The following is a 17,709-nucleotide window of genomic DNA, read 5'->3' as shown; positions in this document are numbered from 1 at the left end:
TCGGTGTGTTTCTTCTCTGGTTGCAAATTACACCAGTTCAGATATGCACAACTCAACAGTTTGACTCACCTAGGATTGATTTAACCCTCCTGGTGTCAAGAGCAGGACTGTGTTCAAAGTTCCACTCAGCCTTGCTTAGACAGAGGCCAATGTTGCCAAGATGGGAGGGAGGCTTTCTGGAAATATACCATTTCTCTCTTTTTTTTTACTTAGCTGGGCACAGCCAGCCCTGAAGGCGTTGCAGCTGTCTAGCCACCCCACCCCACCGCCGGCACCCCTCTGACCCACCCAGAGCATCCAGCCAGTGAATGAACCATTTGTCGACTGGTAGAAGGCAATGGGTGACACCTCTGTGTTTTGATGCTGGCCACAGCCCTTGTGTCCATGTGCTTCTGATTCCGGCTCAAGAGGTGTGGCTGGCATCAGAACATGGAAGCACCGCCGGTTGCCCTCTCCCAAAGGCAGTGGGGGGGGGGCACCACTGTCAACCTTGGCTGGCTGTCATAACTCTACACCATAACAGTCCACTTTAACCTCTTGTGAGACATTTGGAGTGAAGTGTGCTCCTGGGGTAGAGCCCTTTGTGACATTAATTGGAAAACATTATTACCAACAATACTGCTGCTCTTCCTCCAAACTGCTAAGGGTAGCATGCATGGTTTCCTTGCCCCTTTATCCTATTAACAATCCTGTAGTGTAGGTTAGACTGAGAGACAGTGGTGGAACCAAAGTCACCCAGTTAGCAATTTGACTAAGTGGGGATTTGAACTCAGGTCCCCCAACTCCTGGACCAATGCCATAATTACAGGACGTCCTGATCAGTCATTCTCAGGCTGCATCCGCATGTAATGCAGAACCACAGGTCTAATGGACCCATGGTTCTGTTCTCCCCCCAGTCTGAAATTGGACATACTGCAGAGAGGTGGGGGAGCTGGCTGTGAGGGCTTCCTTCTATACTGAAGGACAGCCCACACAGCCAATCATGCTTGAGTTGAGGGAGGAGCTTCCTCCCTCAACTTCGGTTCCAGGGAAGTAGCCTATAGTTTCAAATTCAGATGTACCACAGGCTGCCTGGAACCTCAGATTGTGGCAATAAAACTCTCTACAATCCAAGGTTTTAGATTGGAGCTCCAAATCTGAATCTTCAGTATCATCGCATGCATCCCGGGTTTCCTGCATTCGGACATAATGTACATGGAACCGCTGGCCCATTCAACTGCCATTCTGCATTACATGCAAATGCAGCCTCAGTTAGTAAAAAAAAATAAAATCATTTTGCTCATTCATCTCTTAAAAGGAACATGTGTAAAATGTTTTTATCAGAAATTTAGTCTATTTCCACATGCAGTATACTCCCAAGTCACTATAACTACTTTTAACTCTGAATCATTGGACATTTTGCTTTATAGCTGCTTCCCTCATAAATACAAAGCAATCTTATGTTTGTTTATCTACACTTTATTCAGAAGAAACTCTATTTTTTCCCTGACTCTACACACCACACTCTATATAGGATCCTCACTCAGACAAACTTCTAATTAAAAAATAAACAAAGGACTGCAAGATAGAATACAACACATTTGTTTATCCTGTGTCAGGGTCCACTGAATTATTGAAGGAATTGGGCATGCTCAATAGAATTAGTGGCCTACCTAATGAGGAAAATTACTCAAAATAGTCCCATTGAAATTAAAAGGAGAAGTTAGGCATTGCCTTTTAATTTCAGTGGGACTACCTGGTGATTTTCCTTGTCATGTCTTCCAGAGCCATTTTTTTTTTTGAAAATGACATATCACAAAACACTTTTGAAAGTCCTATCTTTTTCAAAAGGGGCTTGCCACTTGACACAGAAGGCTGCTGTTTGAGGAATTCAAACACAAAGCTTCTAATCTGGGTGTGTGGAACTAATTGTGTGGTTCATTTGATCCCAGCTCAAATATTCTGATATCTCCCAGATAATTCAATACTTAAAAATCATTTTTTTCCAGTTGGACAAAATGGTAAAATGAAAACATTTACTTGACCATTCTTCATTCTGGGGATTCTGTGTCCTGAAGTGAATCCAGCTGTTTTGTAGCCATGGTGTTCACAAAGGATTTTTGGCTCTTTCCGTATTAGTAAGCAGGTAGCAATAGGTCAGTTACAAAATTAAGCTTATGTCAAGAGTATAGCAGGTTTCTATTTATCTACTGGGGGAAAACATACAATTTTGAATTTATAAGGATTTTTTACTCACCCTAGGGGGGAGGAAATTTGACCAAAAAATCTCCTGAACCAGCAGTAATCTAGAAGATAACAGTTACTTTAATTTCATTACTGAAAGATCAGGGTCACAACAACAGCAATTACCTGTAATTTCCCATTCTGGCAATTATATTATTATGAAAATGATCACTTGCTAACTGCACTAAAGCTTCTAGGGGCACTAAAGTGAATTCTTTTCGCTTTAGCATGCTTGCTAATTGTGTCAGGTCTTCAGGGTAATTTGATTACTGCTGCTTTTGTTTCCCTCTCAGAGGGGAAAAAAAAAAAAGAATAACTGGATGAAGGACTAATGCAGCTTTTCAAGTATACTGTATATTCTGTAGTGGCAACTCTACTGGGAGACAACTTGATCTGTATCCCGACAAGAGCATATAAGATATGTTAATTTGTTTTGGTTTTGGATTTCTTTTGGCTTTTTGGATTGGTTAATATTCCTATCAGAATAGCAACCAAAATATTTAAAGCACTGACATCTGCCATAAGGAGGTGGCAGAAAACTCTCAAATTACAAAACAAAATCTTGAATAAAATAAAATAAAATAATGTAGAATAGTACCTTCCTCCAAATGATTTTTTTAAGGAACTGCCTCCAACAAAAGCAAAACTAGGAAGTGATACGGGTGACCCATGATTAATGTGTTTTAGGTTCATCCATTCTGCAATCCAGGCCAGTTTTTGACTGGGTCTTCAGTTACTCGCATTCCATTCCTGGAGTAGAGGTGGGACTAACAAACAGCTTGCAGCAAGAACACTGAAAAGCAATCTGCCCTTGCCACATAATATCTATTTCATTAAACTATTAATATTCCTAATTCCACTCCACTGCCTTGTCCTTGCACAACTTTCCATTGGATTCTACAAGTAAGATCTCCCAGTATTTTAAAAAAATAATTGTAGCTGTGTGTGGGGAAATCAGATTAAATCCATAGTGCTGAAGGCCTGTGCCATCTTCCCAATTAAACTGGTGTGCTTGTATATTTTCACTCATGGGGCAAACAGCATCTTTGGTGAGTGTGAACATTTTCATCTGGAAAACAATATATGAAGGGAAAAATTTACTCCCATCACCGCAATCTGCCAGCAGCATGGTCCTCATCCACTTCATGTATGTGCAGTGGGGATTATGAAGAAATCTGATGGGCTGTTTATTAAAAAGAGAACCTAATCAAGGCACCATGATTAAGCTTTTAATTATATATTTTTAAGGTTTGTAAGCCGCCTTGAGGACTAGAATTGAAAGGCAGCAAAGAAATATTTATCTGTCAATACTTTGACTTGCAAATGAAGACATGATAAATAACCATAAGCCTGTGGAGTTCTGCTTGAGATAAAGACTGATCAGTGGCATGCTAAGCTCCATCCAGGTTGTGTGCATGCCTGTTTGGTCATGTTAAAAGTCACTGGGGCTCACAGAGCAATGTAGACTAGAGTGCGACACTGGACCACTGAGGCTAGGAGATAGAGGTTCCACCCCCCACCCCCATCATGCTGCTTTTGAAAAAGAACAAAGTAAAAATAATATACATATGAAGTGGTCTTGTCTATAATCAGACCATTGGTCTTTCCCGCTCAATAAAGCTAAATAGCCTGAGAGTGGCTCTCGAGGGTTTCAGGCATGGGTCTTTCCGAGTCTTGCCTCAATGCAACTTCAGCTTGCCACACAGTATTCACAGTCTTTTATAATCAGGGCCATACACATTATATTTCTAGCTGCACACATGGTTTATGCCTAAAACAGTGTGAACATGACAAACATGTTTGGAAATTTGCATTACAAAGTAATAATCATGAAGTAAGTAACTATAATTGACTGTATCTCCTTTCTGGGTGTAGTATTTTTGGCAAAACTGAGATTTCTTCATAATCCCCACTGCACATTAAGATCATCGAAAGAGGTCTGTCTCTGTATGTTGCCAGTCCATCTGGTGGAGACTCAGAAGTGGGTCTTCTCTGTAGTCACTCCTGAGCTGTGCAACACACTCCCTATAGACATTCATGGTTTAACATCTTTACTAGCGTTCAAAAGAGCCCTTAAGACACATTTTTTTTAGCCTGACATATTTCTTTGAATGTTCTAAATTGTTTTAACAGGTTGTTTTATTTTGTTTTTATTGTGTTTATTTTTCTGAACCATCTAGAGGCTTTGGAGTCAGGTGGTATATAAATTAAATAAATTAATAACAATAATAATAATAAATAAAATATTAAATGGCATTCAGTAGCACAGCAAAAAGCTTTAACACTTTTAATCATGGTTTAGAGAGGAGAAAACCACTTCCTTCTGTATCAATATTAGCCCAGTCATTTTAGGTTAAATAGCTTTTGGAAAATAATTTGAAAATTGGTACAGATGCTGAGGAGTGTTGTAAGTAGCATATTAAAAGTTTCAAACATTTAAAGTTGAGCTCCATTTGAAAAATCATGGCCAGAAATAATTTTTGCATATATATTGTGAACCCTTGCTCTAATGAGAAAATATGTAATGTGAAAATTGTGGAGTGTCAGAATCTCTATACAAATGTAGAACCAACAGTTTTGCTGTAAAATGAAGGTTAGTGTGGAATTGTACTTCATAGAGTCTTCCGCCATCCCCATTTTTTTTGTTTGTAGCTCACTTATTTCATTTCTCTTGAAAAATTAAACATTAATAGATTTAAATAGCATAAAATATACTGTCAGTCACAAGCCTTTACCCCACTTCTTCTTTGTAAAGTGATTCCAGGAATGCATGGAGAAGTAGTAAAACAAATCTCTAGTGTACTCATTTCCACCCCACCCAAGAATTGGTTGTTTTTAATATGGTATCTCCATTAAGCCTAATCCACATGTTATACATTAGAAAAACCTTCCCCCCGCCCCACAGCCTGGATTGTGCTGGAAATATCAGATACATAACTTTGACCAATGGCATCAATCTATTCAGAAGACTCTTACCATCATCTAAATCAGAATGTTGGAGGTCACTGAGAATGCTGAACTTTGCTTCTCCATTTGCAGTTCCAGGTGTTTGAAGATGAAGGAATATTTTGGTTAATATCATTTTTGCCTGCTTCACACAAATCTGGCATGACAATTCATGGCCACCAATAGCGGAACATTTCAGACCAGCTCTTCTACAGCCACATCCTGGTCCACATCCTTTGAGCAATTACATGTAATAAACTGCAGGAGAGTTTGTGGAAAGGGTGGTTCAAACACTGGAATAGGGGTAAGGCAGATTTCCAGGCCTAAGGTTCAGGGCTCCCCCTCTACACCCACAATGGCATATCACTTCTGGACTTGTTGGTACATTTGGAATCATGCTAGCAGGACACCGTTTCAGTAGGCAGCAATGCAGTATGCTAGAGTTTATTTCTTGTGGTACATCTTGTAACACAGTTGTATCAATGAGTGAGGTTTCCTTTCCCAGTATATTTGGTGATGATGATGATGATGACAAATATTTATACCCCACCCCTTCAGTGTACTACTGCTCAGGACAGCTTACAACATTAATAAAATAGATACAACAAAGTACAGTGTGCCATACAAGGCTAGAAGGAAGCAGTCTTATTGTACTATGAATCACAATCATTGATCACTTCTGTAGGCTAAAAATAAATAAATCATACAATGCAGCTTTATTCATTTTACACACACCAGCTTTCATTGAAAAGACAAAGTGGGAAAGGAGCAAGTTCATACTGGAAATAGATAATTAAGATTAATGTGGAAACACACAATTAACTGTTGTGTAGATGACAATTTTAACAGTTTGGAGGAAGGAAGTCTGCTACTACATGTTCTTTCCAACCATGCACTAAAGTCAACTTTGGTGGTCCTTCCTTTGCAAGTAGGGACATGTGGCACTTCCCACAACTTAGGGATGCTCACCTGGTGCCTATGTTATTGGCCTTCAGATACCAGGTGAAAAACTTTTTGATTCTTCCAGCCTTTTAGAAACAATGGTTTTAGAGCTGTTCTTCTCACTGGGCCACATCTGACTAATGTTGTCCTCATGTTGGAACATTTCATGCATACAGTCATATTTTACAATCCCCCTTTCCCTCTGCTGCCACTGAGGTCCCTCTCAAACATACCTGAGGTCTCTCAGAGGTATACACAGGGTCAGCAGAGCAAACAGAGACTTTTGGCAAAAAAATTTGCTCACGTGAAACATTCTAATGTGAGGGAAGCATTCATCTGTATGCTGTCCACACCTTTTAGTGCTGTTTTAATATGTTGTGCCAATTTTGGCTGTTTCATTATTTTAAATATTGCAATTGTTTTTAAGATATGCTGCTTTGCAAATTTTTAAAATAGAAATGTGGCTTTAAAATATCTAAAAACAAACAAAAATCTGGGGCTATGATTCCCTCCCCATCTGAGATTTCATACAACACTGGCAAGGTCATGTTTGTAACAGAGCTAAGCAAATAATATTATCATTTGCATTTCTATAGTATCTAGCATCTGAAATCTCAAAGCAATTTGCCATTATTAACTTCGCAAGTCCCAGTGAAGTAGTTAGATAAGGTATCTTTATTCATGTATTTGATAGGGTAAAAAAAAAAGATTTTCCCCCTTTATAGATGTGAAGTGATGTAGAGGGGGAAAGCAGGTACTTTGGAGTACATAACATCTGAAGACCATACATCAGTGGTTCCCAACCTGGGTTCCTCCAGATGTTGCTGAACTCCCATTATCCCCAACTACAATTTATTGTGGCTGGGGATGGTGGGAGTTGTAGTTCAGCAACTTCTGGAGGAACCCTGGTTGGGAACCACTGCCAACCAGGAACCTCCCTCACTACTGCTGCCTGCTTACTTGCCTTTTCCCATCCAGAGGGAGAAGTGAGAGAGAGCAGGTGGTGGATAGAAAGAACTGTTGGAGCTAGGACCCTAGCAGCATCAGCTCTCAGCTGCAATGTCTCATAGTGACCACTGGGTGGGGTGGGGGGGAGTTTAAGGTCATGGATAAAAGTGCCCTTCTTTGTTCTTCCAATGCTAGTCTCAATTTTGTCTCTTCAGAGATGACTGTTTTGGTCTCTCTCTTCAGCCATGAGCTACAGGTGAAATTAAGCTGCAGGCGTTTTCACATTTATTTGTAACCTTTTCTTTAAATAAATCCTTGTAGTTTTTCAAAACTCAGTAACTGTCTCAAGACCTCTTGCTTTGCTGCTTTCTCATCAAACTGGTTTTGCTCTGCTGTTTGGGGACTGAACTGCCATTCTTCCCTTTCAAGAACAGCTGTCACTGCCAATACATACCCTCTCCCCTTAGGTAGCAGAGAGGTTTGGCCTTAGATTAGGCTCAATCCCCACTGTGACCTAGAGAAAAAAGGTGGGCAAGTAAGTGAGCAGGCAGTTCAGTGTCCTCTTTTGATTTGGAACTGGGCTTAGCACCATGGATTTGTTTTCTAAAAAGGACTGAAAGTAGCTGAGTTTTTGCCAAGTCCAGTTCCAAAATACAAACATTGGTGTCAACACCAGGGAGAAAGGGAAGCAACTACCATGTGAGTGAGTGCACGGAAGAGGTTGTTGGCTCTCTTCCTCACTGCATATTTTTCTTGCTCACTGTATGTTTTCCCTTTCTTAGAGGGAGAGGGCAAGAGTCAGCCACCTGCAGTGAGGAATTTCACAGATGGAGTCTCACCTAAGGGCTGCTAGAATTTACGAGACTGTACAGGTATGGGAGAACTCATGGGACATGTTGCTATATGTGGGTTAATTTTGGGAATACATGTGGAGAAATGGCACTGAGGTGCATTGCCAGTTAATGAGTGCAACCATTACCTCAGCCCTAGAACACCAAATATATGCTGCCACAAGAAGCCTTATGTTTTTGCTATTAGTTACTAGAAAAATAAAATGGAAACCCAGAACATTTGCTCAGAGCAGAGAAGAAACTTGGTATCTCCCTTTGCCCCGCCGGCACAGGAGATTGTTTAGCTTGTGGAATGTCAAGAACACATGTTGCAACACTGAGGATTTTCAGAAATACAGATTTATTCTGAAGGGTTATAAGGCATTAGGACTTACATCTCTGTTATTTTGCACTATGCGTGGTTTGGTAATAGGAATACTGGGACACAAATGCACATTTAAAATTCTAAAGTAAAAGCAACAGTGTAAAGAAAGCCCAATCACAGCTGCTTTTCAACTACATTTTCAAGCTATGAATTCTATTAAAAACTAGAATGCAATAAAAATCACATTAAAATTCTTAAACGCTCTGTAATTTTCACCCCAGTCTCCCACAAGTATCTTCAGGGACTACCAGAATGTATCAAACTCACAAAAAGCAGCAGCATTCCTGCAAAATAATTTGCATGCCAAATTGCCTCTGTATTGGCCCCAGAACAACCGTTTAACACTTCATGTTTGGCTACCGCTGTGTGTAAAACACATCTCTGAATATTATAATACTCAAAAGCCCTGGTGGCTCCCTTAAAGAAGCAGCATTTTCTATTCCCTTCCCACAGCAGCTGGAAAATTCAGAATGAAAAGCATGCCTCAAATAATCTATGAAATGGAAATGACAACAGACGTTTGTAAATCGACCCTTTGATGTGACTTGAAAACAAGGCACTGCTATTGGTGTTAGGAGACCAGAATGCAGTAGAAAAAAGTTTTACTGTAGGAGTAGCAAAACTCAGTATTTTCAGAGAGTTTTCCCAAGCTTGGAAAGGCCCAACTCAGGTGGTGGGGTGGGGAGTCGTCCATCCAGGGTGCTTTCCAGATGACCTCCTACAACCGTGGTAAAATGCTTCGGCTTGGCTGAATTGTATTCATAATGATCTCAAGAATCAAATAACCTGTCTGTGTGTGTGTGTGTGTGTGTAGAGAAAACGATGGAAACTAGTGCTCAGACACAATTTTGTAATGATTTGGGATTTCTGAACCTAGGGAGTTGCTTCCAGAAAGCAATAAGCAAAACAAAATCTGCTATCCTCACTCAGTTTTGTGTTGAGGAGCTTAGTTTCAATTCCAGTTCAAAGCAAATGAGATGTTTTAGGTTTAGGTTCACTCACAGTCACTGGGAAAAATAATAATAAAAAAACCCTCCTCAGTAAAATTGGTATATGAATTCAGATTTGGGATGCTTCTGTGGAAAAATGGTATGAAACAAAACAGATAAAATATGTAAATCACAATTTAACAATATGATTAATTTTTAACATGTCATTTTAAAACACTGTAAGGTTGTTCACATGAGCAGGGCTACACAGGCTGGCACAGCCCCTACCCAGGTAGGGCTGCTTGTGTGAAGCACCAGGATTGGTCCTGATCCCAGTGCTCTTCACCGAGGTAGCCCAGATCTTGTACCCAGGCTCATAGTGAGGTAGAAGGGTGTGAGCATGTGAATGCCAGAAGCGTGGTGCACTGTGGGATGCTGGAGGACTTCCTCCTCCAACTCCCGGCTCTACCACTCACTGCATCACTCATGCGCTACATGAGCAGCAGAGCTTTGAGGGGGAGAGTGATCATGTGCAGGGAGGCAGGAAAGGGCTTTCCTTCCCACCAATCCTCCCCAGCACAATGGTGTGAATGGCCTTTCTATCTACGAAGGTTAAGGCACTTACTAAAGATGTATATAGAATCCAGAGGAAAGAGTTGTGGTATGCAAGGACAAGACAGTGGAGTTGAATAACAAATATTAACAGTTTAACGAGATAGGTATTATTTTCAGAGAAGCAAGTGCAGTCTGCCTTCAGTGCTCTTGCTGCTGGTTGTTTGTTAGCCCCACCTCTACTCCAGGACTGGACTAAAAGTAACTAAAGCACCATTCAAAAGCTGACCTGGATCAATGAATGGGTTAAGCAAAAACATCACAATGTACATAGAGTTTGTATAACTATAAAGCCCTCAACATCTTAGACCCAGGGTATTTAAGAGAATGTCTTCTCTATGAGTCTCATTGCCCATTGAGATCATCTAGAGACGTTTGTCTGTAGTTGTGTTGCCACCAGCTTGTCTGGCAGCTACATTGGGATGGGGCATTTTGGTTGCCACCCCGAGACTCGGGAATGTGCTCCCTGCTGAGCCTCCCTATCTCTTACAACTTTTAAAAAGTCTTTAAAGAAACATTTATTCGCCTAAGCTTTTTAACTAGGCTTCTGGTTTTAATTTTTTTAATTTTTAAAATAGTTTTTATTAACCATAACACAAAACAAACAATCATTTATGAGAAAACAACAAGCATCACTAACAATGATATCCCTTTTTACATACACATATACTCCAGTTTCTACTTAATTACACAAGAGCTTTGTTTAACAATCTTTCCAGATATTAATATAGTTGGAAGGTGGGGACTGAACAAAAATTTCCTGATTTGTAAATAAGATAAAGTCAGACCATATAGTAAAAAAAGCATTGGGGTTAGCTTGACCTGACTGAAGATGAATAATGTGGGTCAGTTTTTCTGATATAGCAGTAGGCCACATTTGCTGATACCAAGTGACAAGGGTCATGTTCTTGTTTTGGTTTTAAATTTTTGCTTTTATTTGTTTTATGTTGCTGTAAAATGCCCAGGAGCCACCTAATGGCACAGCAGGGAAATGACTTGACTAGCAAGCCAGAGGTTGCCGGTTCAAATCCTCGTTGGTATGTTTCCCAGCCTATCTGAAACACCTATATTGGGCAGCAGCAATATAAGAAGATGCTGAAAGGCATCATCTCATACTGCACGGGAGATGGCAATGGTAAACCCCTCCTGTATTCTACCAAAGACAACCACAGGGCTCTGTGGTTGCCAAGAGTTGACACCAACTCAATGGCACATTTTACCTTTAAAGAGCCCAGAGATGGAAATCTGGGGCAGTGCAGAAATATAACAAACAAAGGCTGGATAGACTATTCCACATTCTTTTGTAATCTTATTTCAATTCACTACGAATAGCAGAGAACATGGCATACATATATTACATCAAGCAATATATTTTTAAAATACTCTATTTGGCACTATTTTACCTATCACTCCTTACTCTGAGTTTGTACTATTTACTTGTCTTACACAGGATGGCATTTCAGCTGTTTCAGCAGAAGCATCTGCTTACACTGCAGCAGTCAAAGCAGAGGACAGGATAGGGTTATCAGACAGACTTTTGGTTAATCATTAGTGTAGGAAAAGAAGTCTAATGTGCAGCTTCCCTTCTGCTCTCAAGAGAAACAAAGTTTGCAATGAACTGGTCCTGAAAAACATTTAATACATTCACTTCAAAAGAGCATCGGAGTTGCTTTGGGACTTTCTGTGATCACTCGTTCATCAGTGTGAGTATGCACGCACACAACAAAGAGGGAGGGAGGGAGAGGGAAAGAAAGAGAATTCCTGAGTAATACAAGTACAACAGAGAAAGATTTGGTAACTAACTCTGTTATATTAAGATGTATTCATTGCACTATAGAGTGATCACTGTATTCTGTTTGCAAGTCTAATCTACACTAGATAGACAGGAAATCAAACCATTTAGTGCTCACGGGGTAAACATGAGGATTTGGATCAAACCACAGCATTTAGTACATAGCTTATCCAGATTGTCCCCCTTGGGCTATTTTCAGAATTCATCAGCAAGGAAGTTATATAAAAGGGCCTTAAACCATATGTTACAACATTGTACTTGCATCAAATACATGAGGACTGACTGTAGAAGGTTGCAGAAATACACAGTATAAGCATCTTGTCTGGTCTCTCTCTTTCCCCCCTCTCCCTCTCTTCTTTTAACAACATTATTTGGGTAATCAGCTCAAACTGGATAAATGGATCTGTAATGTATGCAGCTATTGTGCTTTGCTCACAACCACCAATAGAGAAAATGCAAATCCCTGAACTTTTTTGGTACAGGATGTAAGAGTTGAGTAGATATATCCATAGTATGATCAGCAAAATGCATCTGCATGTGATTATCTGAGAGGCAGGGAAACTCATTTGAAGAAGAAAATTAAAGCAAATATTGGTCTGAATTACAGAGCCAACATTTGTCAGAGTGTGTGTATACACACACACCCTCCACAAGGAGGGGTTTAGGTTTAAGATAACTGAATGTCAAAACATTGGTTCTTTATTCCTGATAGGCAGGCTGAATTTATAGCGAGGAAGTTTGGGTTGGGGTGCTTTTAAAAAAATCGAAATCATGTCAATCAAATGCAAGACGTAGCTAGGGGAGAGTGGGCTTGTGTTCACCTCTCTCCCCAGCAGTCCCTTGTGCACGTCAGCCATACCCCCTGCATATGATGTCACATGCAGGGGATGTGGCCAGCACCTGGAAGGGGGCCACATGGTGCTCAGCAAGCACCATTTCTCAGCAAGCTTCATTGTCAGCTGGGTGTTTTCTTCCTCCACCCCCAGTGAGGGAGAGAACAAAGAAAACACCCAGTTGACCATGGAACCAGTTGGGAATTAGGCTGGCTGGAGCCTGAGGGAAGTGGAGAAGGACAAGCCAGGCAGCTCTCACGAGCTGGGTGGCTTGAGCTCAAAGAACCTGTCCTCCCAATTATACCTCAGTGCCTGGTCAAATATAGAGAATTATTTTGTAATACTCATTCTTTGAGAACCATGCTAAGAAATTTGCCACTTTCTGGCATGGTGCTTGCCAGAGATATTTTTTGCTATTACTTTACCAAAATGAAAACTTGCAGCTAAGAATAGGGACAAAAGCTGGAAACGATGGACAGATGACCAACATCCTGACCAATGAGAATTCTCCAAAATATTCTCTTAAGTTTTTAACCATGTCACAAATATTGACCTTTGTGCAGACAAACAATGAAAATATGGATGGTGAAAACTGGGATTGTACCCATTGGCTGACATCCTGACTACCAAAGTCAGTGGCATAGGGAGTTCTAAATGCAGCCATGGCCGCCACCACAGCCATGCCACTTGCCCCCTTTCTCTCCTGCTGCCCAGGGCCCAAGCTCTGGTCCTGTGGCTACCTTCATGGCGGATTATCTCTTCTGACACTGGGCCTCCACATCCTCAACTGTGGAGGTCACTCGCCTGCTGCCTCCCCGCCCCATCCCCGTCCATCAGTTCCCCGCCACATCACTGCCTCTGCGGCAGTTCCTTACTCCCAGGGAGCTACAGCAACAGCTCCTAAGGTTTGCCCAGCTGCTGCACACTATAAAATGCCATGTCATAGTGACAGGTACCGGCCTGTGATGTCTTTCTAGCACTAGCGTCCATTCGAAGCTTAGGAGCTGTAACTGCAGCTCCTCAAGGTTTAGGAGCCACCACAGAGGCAGCAAGACTATGAGGAACTGATCGGATCCTTGTAAGTTTCATAAGGAGTGCAGGAAGAAGAGAGAAGGCTGCTCTTTCTCCTCACATTCCTTGCAAAGCTTGCAACAAGAATGAAGAAAATACCTCTGGCAGCCTTCCCTCCTCTTCTTGCCCCTCTGAATAACTTTCAAAGCTTGCAAGGATTGGTTCTGACGGGGGCTGGCCCCTCCAGAGGTGTGGGGCAACTTGCAAGGCAGCTTTTTTTTTTTTTTGCGGAGGGGGGAACCCTCCAATACCATGAGCCACCCCTGCTTTTGCACGCTGCAATATGAGGCATCTGGGATCATTTTTCAAAATGACCCGGTGAGCATAGGCACAAGGAAACGTTAATCAGATTTGGTTATTACGTACATGACTGCTACTAACATGGGGAAGTAACTAAGCCTATGAATCTGCCAGAAGTCTGTCAAGAGGAGAACATGAGCTGAGGTTTTCTCCTTCTGCTGCCTTCTGGATATAGTCTCAGAGGGGACTCTCTACCTGCCTACATTCACTGAATTAAAACATACTTTATAAATCTTGCCTGAAGCACACCAGCACTTCTTATTCCCTGCTTTCTGGCTTCTTCACACAGTAATCTTCTGTAATGGACAGATACAGAGAAAACAGATCGTACAGCCTGACAGGCAAATTTACTATAACAAAAATCAGTGCCTTCCTTTCAGTATTTCTATTAGACATTGAAAATCATATATCTCCACACAACATGTGCCCGACCATTGCAGTTAGTATGCAAAGCTGTTTCTTAATGGAGTTCGTTCTTCTCTTACAAGTGATACTGAGAGCTTAGAAACCCGCGTTCTTAATTTTTTAAACTTGCTAATTTCATTGTGCCTGACACAAAGCGGAATATCTATGGTGCAATTACAGTATAACAGCTCTTTCCCCCACAAAGTAGTAATTTCCTTAAATTAACTGGACGTCCTCAATTATGGAAATTGAATATCTTGAAAATGTAATGGCTGTGTCGGAAAGAGTACCAAAGAACACAATGGGAAGCTAACCTGTGAAGAAAAGAAAATCCCAAATGTAGAGATTGGTTTCAGATGGAATCCAGGCCAATTATTCACCCTGCTGTTAAGCTGACTGACACAACTTTCCTCTCTCTGACTGATCCACTTTTATCTTGAAGCCAGAATGAGAACTGTACAGTTACAGAGCAACAAAGCTCAAAGGTAAGTGAAAGTATTGAATGAGTGGCACGAGAGTACAGTCAGGGACAGAGCAAATCTTCTCTTTGTTGCCTGTTTCTTTTTTGTTTTTTCCCTCCCCATTTTTGGAATGGATCACTTTGGACAATATATCCTAACCTTTCCTGCCCACATGTGATTAGGGACGTGAATGTGTGTGTTCCACTTTCTGTTCTGGAGCATTCATTGAGTTTTACTAATCTTCCTGAAGTGGAGTAGTGGTGCGGAGCCCTCAAACAGTATTTAAATATCACACTAGCATAACACTTAACATTAAAATATGGCAACTCCACGCAATTACGAAGACTGGCAAGGTGCACAGGGAGGGGAAATGGGACATGTAGTTTATGTCCACCAGTGTGTGGGCACTTTGGACTTCTCTTCTTAGCTGGCCTTTTGACTTTTGCAGACTATAGCCACACAATTAAGGGATCATTCTGAAATTCCCTCCTTCTGAACCTATTCCTGGATTTATCAGTTCAAATTTACATTGCTCTGTTTGGAGAGCACCAATTTGTTTGGCTTCCGTCCTTCTTGCTTGGATTTCTGAGATTTGAAGACTATTGTGCATGTATAAAATGTTGGTGCATTCCTTTCATTAGTTACAAGCTTGTTTCTGTAAATGCCCAAGCCATGTTGTGCATTTAAACACCAAACACATTTTTGTTTTTGTTTGGAGCATGCAAGCACATGCATGGTCATATCAGCATTCCTTGGCAGCTTCCATTTTACCTGCCTTTTAATTAACAAACTTGCTAATGCTCATTTAAGGCTCAGATTACATGTGACATGAAGCCTATTAGTAGGGCTGATGGACTTGTTTCTCACTGGATGAAGAGCAGCCAGAATAGGGGCCTCAGCAGATGGAGACTGTGGCTGGGGTAGAAGGCTTTAACCCTACCCACTTATTATGGTTTGATCCTTTCACGGATGTTTTTTATGAAGGGAAAACGCTCCACCTGGTCCCAGTGGGAGATCCCCCCCCCCCTGTTAAATAGTGTACATAAGGGCCAATCCAAATCAGGATTATAGCAGGAGGAAGAACTAAATCCTCTCCCCTCACAGGTCCAAATTCATGGTGGCATGATCTGGCTACTGTTCACTCAGGCCACATTCATGCATAATGTGAAACTGGAGGTTGCTGAACCCACAGTTAATTTTTGTAACTGTGAATCTCAGCACAGTCATTTGTCCAATTGCAAACCAGCAACCTCCAGTTTGAGGGTAGGGGAGCCACTCCCTCTTCCTGGGCTGCCAAGTCCACATCCTAGCAAGCTCTGTAGTGCTTGTATCACCTGACTGTGGGCAAGGCATCAGAATGCCTGCAGTGTGGCAGCCATTGGCCATGATCTTCAAGGTGGCATGCTGAGCACAATCATGCTTTTTAGGAATGATTGGACCATCTGTGCTTAGCAAGAAAAGGGCATTAAAATCCCTTTAAATGGGTTTTAAACACTCCTCCTGACAGCAATTGCACTGCCACCCTTGTAAGACCCCACACCAAAACAGTCTCACACAAGCACAATTGCTGGCAATGGGGGGATGCGGGGCGGGTAGTGGCTGTTTTTCTGCTATTCCAGGAAGGGATCATGAGGAAAGCACATGTACATGAGGGAGGACATAGGACCCTTGGGTCTGGTCCACTGTGATCAATGTTGCTCTCATGATGGCTGACCCTAGCCATGTAGTCCAGGGACACCAAACCACACTCCTGTCCCCATGATTAACCCTCTCAAGAGAGGGCCAGTCCACTGGGGAGTACCAGATGCTTCAAAATCTTTAGTCCTTCATTGGACTATGCTCTCATGAAGTGGGCCATCCAAATAAAGGGACCTCCCTACTTGTGTGGGCCTCCGTTCTCTCTGGTTAATAATAGAACTTTTACACTGTGACCCCCTCCTCTCCAGGCAACATTTTCATGCCCCCAAAGGAGCAATTGCCACTGGGCAGTACTGGGTAGGCAGACTAGGGAAGCACTGGGACTGAGGCAACTGGTACTCATTGCCTCTGAGTACCAGTTGCAGGAGAGTAATAGCAGGAGAGACTGCATGCCCTCAACTCCTGCATGTGGCTTCCAGCAGCATCTGGTGGAACACTGTGTGAAACAGGATGCTGCACTAGATGGGCATTGGGCCAGATCCAGCAGGGCTGTTCTTGTGTTCTTAGTCTCATTCAAATTTCCTAGGTTTGGACCTGCGTTGCAGCGTATGCAGATCGGCCTAGAGAATCATGGGAGAGGGGAAACCCAATTATCATCGATCCCAGGATGTAGGGTAGCTGTGATGGTCAAAAACAAACATGGATATGTTTGAATGGACTGTTTCTTTACAGCAGGGCGGAAACTGCCATCTGGTCCACATGCATGTCCCCATGGTCTTTCACTCTCATGAGAAAGTGGTCTTTGGGAGAAGGGCTATCATTGCACTTTATTAGTGATTCAGCCCCATCTCTGTGGACCCCTGGGCAGTTCTTCTCATGAGTTGCAAATGGGACTCTCCATTGCCTTCCACTCTAATAGATGGTCTGCTCCAGAGCAGCATCCATTATCATCACATAGGAGGAATCTCTCCTGTGAATGAAAGCAATGCTGTTCCAGCTGGATGATTCTCCCCATGAGTAATGCCATAGAGTGTATGCTTGAACCCAAGGGGAAGGGGCTGGGCCCCCCTTCCCCAACTTTATTGTAAAAAAAATAAAAATAGAGCAGAGCCATTAGATAATTCCTGGGTGGGCCAGCCTTGTAAACACTCTAGCAGATATGGCAGTGTTTACACTCTAGCAGTGATATGGCAGTATCACAGCCCTGCCATATGTTATGTTTGCAGTGATCTCATTGGGTTGCCCGGTTTATGGTGCCACCACAATTACATGTGCTTGTGAACATACTTCATCTTTTTTGGTGAACAAAAATGTTTGTGCCCATCTTGTCATCCTGCCCCTTTTTTTCTTGAGTGCTAGAGGGGAAAACAAGAAACACAGTAGAAAGCAGGCAT

The 17,709-nt window shown here is 41.9% G+C and overlaps 1 long non-coding RNA gene across 1 annotated transcript in view; it reads left to right on the top strand.

The window, feature by feature from the left end:
• The window catches only part of LOC128324075 (uncharacterized), a 50,902-nt gene that overhangs the window by 23,491 nt on the left and 9,702 nt on the right, over positions 1-17,709 (top strand). The window lies entirely within an intron of this gene.

This window comes from Hemicordylus capensis, chromosome 1 (assembly GCF_027244095.1).
Source record: "Hemicordylus capensis ecotype Gifberg chromosome 1, rHemCap1.1.pri, whole genome shotgun sequence".
Taxonomy (NCBI): domain Eukaryota; kingdom Metazoa; phylum Chordata; class Lepidosauria; order Squamata; family Cordylidae; genus Hemicordylus; species Hemicordylus capensis.
The sequence above is the reverse complement of the archived record's forward strand: the minus strand, read 5'-3'. Positions and strand labels throughout refer to the sequence as shown.